The following is a 6,018-nucleotide window of genomic DNA, read 5'->3' on the forward strand; positions in this document are numbered from 1 at the left end:
TTTGCTCTTTTTGCCCAGGCTGGAGTGCAATGGTACAATCTCGGCTCACTGAAACCTCCGCCTCCCGAGTTCAAGTGATTTTCCTGCCTCAGCCTCCTGAGTAGCTGGGATTACAGGTGCCCGCTACCACGCCCAGCTTATTTTTGTATTTTTAGTGGAGACGGGATTTAACCACATTGGCCCGGTTGGTCTCGAACTCCTGACCTTAGGTGATCCATTCCCCTCTCGGCCTCCAAAAGTGCTGGGATTACAGGTGTGAGCCACAGTGCCCAGCCTAAATCACATACTTTAAACCATTGAGGGAATATGGATATAGACTGGCTACTAGATTGTAAAAAGGACTTCTTGTTAATTGTGTTAGGTGTGATAATGGGAGAAAATGTTCTCTTTCTTAAGAGATGCATAGTTAAGTACCTGGAAGTGAAATGCATATTATCGAGGTTTGCTCTAAAATATTCCAGAAAAAAAAATACAAAGATGTAGGGGCAATAGATAAAACAAGGCTCTTTTACATGTTAATAGTTGTTGAGGCCAGGTGGCGCATAAATGGGGACTTCTCATATTGTCTACTTTTTGTGAAAGGTTTAAAATTTTGTTATGTAAATTACAAAGAAAATTCATCAGGTCATCAAGGTCCTAGTCATAACAGCTTCTGTGAAGTTTTGCACACTTGGTCCTAATTTGACTTTTTGCTGAGAGGTGTACTCAATGCTAGCCCTTATGACCCTACTGTGGACATCCCTTCATTCATTCAATACATGTGTTTTTGCCGGGCACGATGGCTCACACCATAATCCCAGCACTTTGGGAGGATGAGGTGGGAGGATCGCTTGAGCCCAGGAGTTTGAGACCAGCCTGGGCCACATCTCTACAAAATAAAAAATAAAATAAATCGATGAATAAATGTGTTTGAGCACCTACTATGTGTTAAATTTGAGATGTTTTGTGGTAGGTTGAAAAATGCCCCCACCCCCGCAAAGATATCAGATCCTAATCTCTTGAACCTGCAAATATTGCCTTATGTGGGTAAGTGGTTTTTGCAGGTGTGATTAAGTTAAGGCTCTTGAGACAGGGAGATTATCCTGGATTGGATTATCTGGGTGAGCCCTAAATGTAATTACATGTATCCTTTTTCTTTTTTTCTTGTCTTCTTTTTTTCTTTTTTCTTTTTTTTTTTTTTTTTTGTAGATGGAGTGTAGCTCTTGTCACCCAGGCTGGAGTGCAATGGCGTGTGATGGCACATGCCTGTAGTCCCAGCTACTCGGGAGGCTGAGGCAGGAGAATCGCTTGAACCCGGGAGGCAGAAGTTGCAGTGAGCCGAGATCACACCACTGCATTCCAGCCTGGGCGACAGAGTAAGACTCCATCTCAAAAAAAGAAAAAAGAAAAGAAAAGAAAACCGATCTATCAGGTACTATGCCTATTGCCTGTGTGACAAAATACTCTGTATATCAAACCTGTGACACACAATTTACCTATGTAAGGGGTACGTGTGCAGATTTACCTATATAACAAACCTGCACACAGCTAGGCACTGCGATGGGTAACAGGGAGTCATCCACAGTCACACATGGGAAGGCAGCATACATGGTATCAGGTGCGGGGCAGCTGATACGTATTGGGATAGAAGGATGTTGGTGTTCTCTTGTCATTGCTTCTATCTTCTCGGAAGCAAGGTCAACAACAAAGAGTGAGAAGCGGGGAGAAAGTCCTAAGGTTTGAAGAAAGAGGAGAAAATGTAAAATAATTCTTCAAAAAAATGGGTCTGGGCTGGGTACAGTGGTGCACAGACTGTAATCCCAGCACTTTGGGAGGCCGAGGCAGACAGATTGCTTGAGCTCAGGAGTTTGAGACCAGCTGGGCAACATAGTGAGACACCCGTCTCTAGAAAACATACAAAAATTAGCAGGCCTGGTGGCGCACACCTGTAGTCCTAGCTACTCGGGAAGCTGAGACAGGGGGATTGCTTGAGCCTTGGACATTAAGGCTGCAGTGAGCTATGATCATGCTGCTACACTCCAGCCTGGGTGACAGAGCAAGACCCTGTCTCAAAAAATAAAAAAAAAAAGAAACTAAAAGAAATAAAACAGGTCCAATCACTTTGAAAAAAAGTGTTACCATTTCTTCAAAAGGTAAACATGCTCAGCATATGACTCAGCCATTTCACTCCTAGGGCTTCTCCCAAGAAAAATTAGAGTAAATCTGCACAAATATTTGTACATGAATGTTCATGGCAGCATTATTCATAATAACCCAAACTAGAAACAACTCAAAAGCCCATCAACAGGTGAACAGATCAATGAAATTCCAGAGAATGAAATACTCAGCCATAAAAAAGAAATTCGCAACAATGTGGAACATTAGGCTAAGTGAAAAAAAAAAGGCTACATATCGTATGATTCCATTTGTGTGAAATGGGGTGTTGGCAGTTTTCTGAAATTGGATTGTGGTGATGGGTGCACAACTGTAAATTTACCAGAATTAAATGAACAATAGACTTAAAATGGGTGAATTTTTTTTTTTTTTGAGACGGAGTCTCCCTCTGCACCAGGCTAGAGTGCGGTGGCATGCAGTAGGCTCACTGCAACCTCTGCCTCCTGGGTTCAAACAATTCTCCTGCCTCAGCCTCCCGGGTAGCTGGGACTACAGGCATGCGCCATCACACTTGGCTAATTTTTGTATTTTTAGTAGAGATGGGGTTTCACCATGTTGGCCACGATGGTCTCTATCTCTTGATCTCATGATCCACCCGCCTCGGCCTCCCAAAATGCTGGGGTTACAGGCGTGAGTCACTGCACCCGGCCAAAATGGGTGAATTTTATGGTATGTAAATTAAACCTTAATAAAGTTGAAAAAAAATTAATACATGTGTATTTGTTTGTGTGGGCTGTCTTAACAAAATACCATAGACTGAGCGGTTTCAACAACACTTATTTCTCACAGTTCTGGAGGCTGGAAAGCCCAAGATCCAGGTGCTGATGGATGTGATTCTCTGCGAGGGCCCTCTTCCTGGCCTGCATCTCCCCTCTCTGCCTCTTATAAAATCACTAACCCTGGCCCGGCGCAGGGGCTCACGCCAGTAATCCCAGCACTTTGGGAGACCAAGGCGGGGGGATCACCTGAGGTCAGGAGTTCAAGACCAGCCTGATCAAAATGGAGAAACCCCGTCTCTACTAAAAATACAAAATTAGCCAGGCGTGGTGGCGCATGCCTGTAATCCCAGCTACTCTGGAGGCTGAGGCAGGAGAATCGCTTGAACCCGGGAGGTGGAGGTTGCCGTGAGATGAGATCATGTCACTGCACTCCAGCCTGGGCCACAAGAGCAAAACTCTGTCTCAAAAAAAAAAAGAACAATAATAATACAGTCACTAATCCCATAATGAGGGTTCTACACTCATGACCTCCTCCAACCCTAATTCCTCCCAATGCTGTCACCTCCAACTACCACAACATTGGGGGTAAGAACTTCAATATGTGACTTTGTGGGGAGACACAATTCAGTCCAGGGCAATGTGTTATCTATATCATTAACAGGGTGGGAAAAAATGGACAATGAATAGACTAGGGGCAAGTGATAGGATTGCTGGTCAGCATTAAGCATTTGGGTTTGCAGTCATGAATCAAAAGTGAGACCAGCCAGGGTGATTGTGTATTTTTCTCCACCCACATTGAGCTGCCAGGGGTGCAGGTGCAGAGTATGTGGAGGGTTGAATTCAATTCATAGTCTGGAGGTGCGCAAAGGGGTGCAGATAATGATGGTGGGGAATCTGGCTGGGTAGTGAGAGTGGCGTGGCCATGATCGGGGGAGGGATAGCAAAGAGTCAGACAGCTGAATGGATGGTTAGGGCTGAAGGCTCACTGGTGCAATCTTTAGAAGGAGTGAGCTGGAGAGAGAGGAGGTGATAGGCAGAGCGTGAGATGCATGGAGCTGAGATTCTGTAGGGGCTGTGGTTGTGGGGCTGTTGCATCTAGAATGCGTCTTTCTTCCCCAACCAGGCTGGGACCTCTGGAGCTGTCACAGTTATGCGTTGTTGCGTGTTCCCAGCACAAAGTCTAGGTGTGATCATGGGAAAGGGGGGTTGGATGGAGGACAAGCTCAGTGGGGGAAAGGAAGTCAAGGCACCAAGAGGCCAGAGTGGTAAAAGGATCATTTACCTGAATTTGAAAATCACCAGGAATAAGGATGGGAGTGGTGTGGGTGACAGCGAGCCTGGAGCTAAATGACAAGGTGAGCAGAGGTGACTTGGGAGTCAATGGGTCTAGCAGCACAAAGGGGAGCAGGTGCCACAGTGTGACTGTGCAAGCTTCAGAGCTAGGGGTTCAGGGAACAGGCAGAGAGAATGGTTTAGAAGTGGAAGTGAGGAGCAAGGACGCTCTTCTCCCATCTACAGATCCAGTGGACATGAGGGCCGAGAAGGAGAAAACAACCCCGCTTGGAAAGGGTGGTCTTCAGCGCAGAGTCAGGTTGTGCTTACAGCAGGAAGGTCACAGGAAGGTTCAGAGGGAGTTGAGGAAATGGGGAATATTGGGAAAAGCCCTCAAGGGCTTCGCTATCCCTGCCCTGCCCTGTCTGCCAGTGTCTCCTCCATCCCCCTCCCACCTCTCTGCCTGGGCCTTCCCCATCCTGGCCCTGACCCCTCTGCCTAGGGCTCCCCAATCCCATTTCTGCGGTGCCTCCCCCATCGATCGCCCTCCTACCCCTCTGCCTGTCCCAGTCCTGACCCCTCTGGGCCTACACTGTCTGGGAACCTGTCTGTCTCTGCTATTGGACTGGCAGCTCCAGGAGGACAGGACTTGGGGCTGTTTCAGTCACCATTGTGCCCCAGCATAAGACCATCAGGCACCTCCACCACTAATTACTCACCGACAGAGCCAATTTCAGGTCTTCAGAGCAAGCGGGCAGGCAAAGGATCTCGGAAGTAGGAGATGCTGCCAGGATTCCAAGAAATAGGGCTGGAATCCCCTAAATTTGCACTGCACTCTGAGTATTCTTATCCTTTAGAAAAAAAAAAAAAAATTAACTAGAAGGCAAACAGTAAAATCCATGCAAAATAGGTAACATTATCCGGAATTGGACCCACTGGAATCACTGCACATCTCCTAGAAATCCAGAACAGACTCAACTATCTCATCTCATAGTTTAAAAAACTTTTATTTGTTTTTTGTTTTTGTTTTGAGACAGAGGTGTCGCTCTGTGACCTACGCTGGAGTGCAGTGGTGCGATCACGGCTCACTACAGCCTTGACCTCTGGGGCTCAAAGGATCCACCTGCCTCAGCCTCTTGAGTAGCTGGGATTGCAGGTGCAAGGAATCATGACCAGCTGATTTTTTTTTTTTTTTTTGAGATGGAGTCTCACTCTGTCACCCAGTCTAGAATGCAGTGGCGCGATCTCAACTCACTGCCACCTCTGCCTCCCGGGTTCACGCCATTCTCCTGCCTCAGCCTCACGAGTAGCTGGGACTACAGGCGCCCGCCACCACGCTGGCTAATTTTTTTGTATTTTTAGTAGAGACAGCGTTTCACCGTGTTAGATAGGATGGTCTCGATCTCCTGACCTCGTGATCCACCCGCCTCAGCCTCCCAAAGTGCTGGGATTACAGGCGTGAGCCACTGCGCCCGGCCAATGCCCAGCTAATTTTTTATTTTTTGTAAAGGTAAGGTCTCACTCTGTAGCCCAGGCTGGGCTTAAGCTTCTGGGCTCAAGTGATCCTCCTGCCTCGGCCTCCCAAAGTGCCTGGATTACAGGTGTGAGCCACTGCCCCGACCGGTTCTGAAAAGTTTAAGCAGATTTTCCATCATAATATCTAAACAATTTTTCAGGAATGTTTCTGTGCAAATTGGTGGCATTCCACAACTGAACACTGTACACAGATAACTCACAGCAGTATGAGGCCATCCATTCATTCAACAGACATTTACTGGGCACCCACAGGTCTGTCCTAGGCCTAGAGTGATAGGGCACTGAATGGAACAGAGTTAACATCTAGGCTCTGGACGGGTAGGTTCTTTTGGAATTT

This window comes from Piliocolobus tephrosceles, chromosome 21, assembly GCF_002776525.5.
Source record: "Piliocolobus tephrosceles isolate RC106 chromosome 21, ASM277652v3, whole genome shotgun sequence".
In the NCBI taxonomy this organism is placed as follows: domain Eukaryota; kingdom Metazoa; phylum Chordata; class Mammalia; order Primates; family Cercopithecidae; genus Piliocolobus; species Piliocolobus tephrosceles.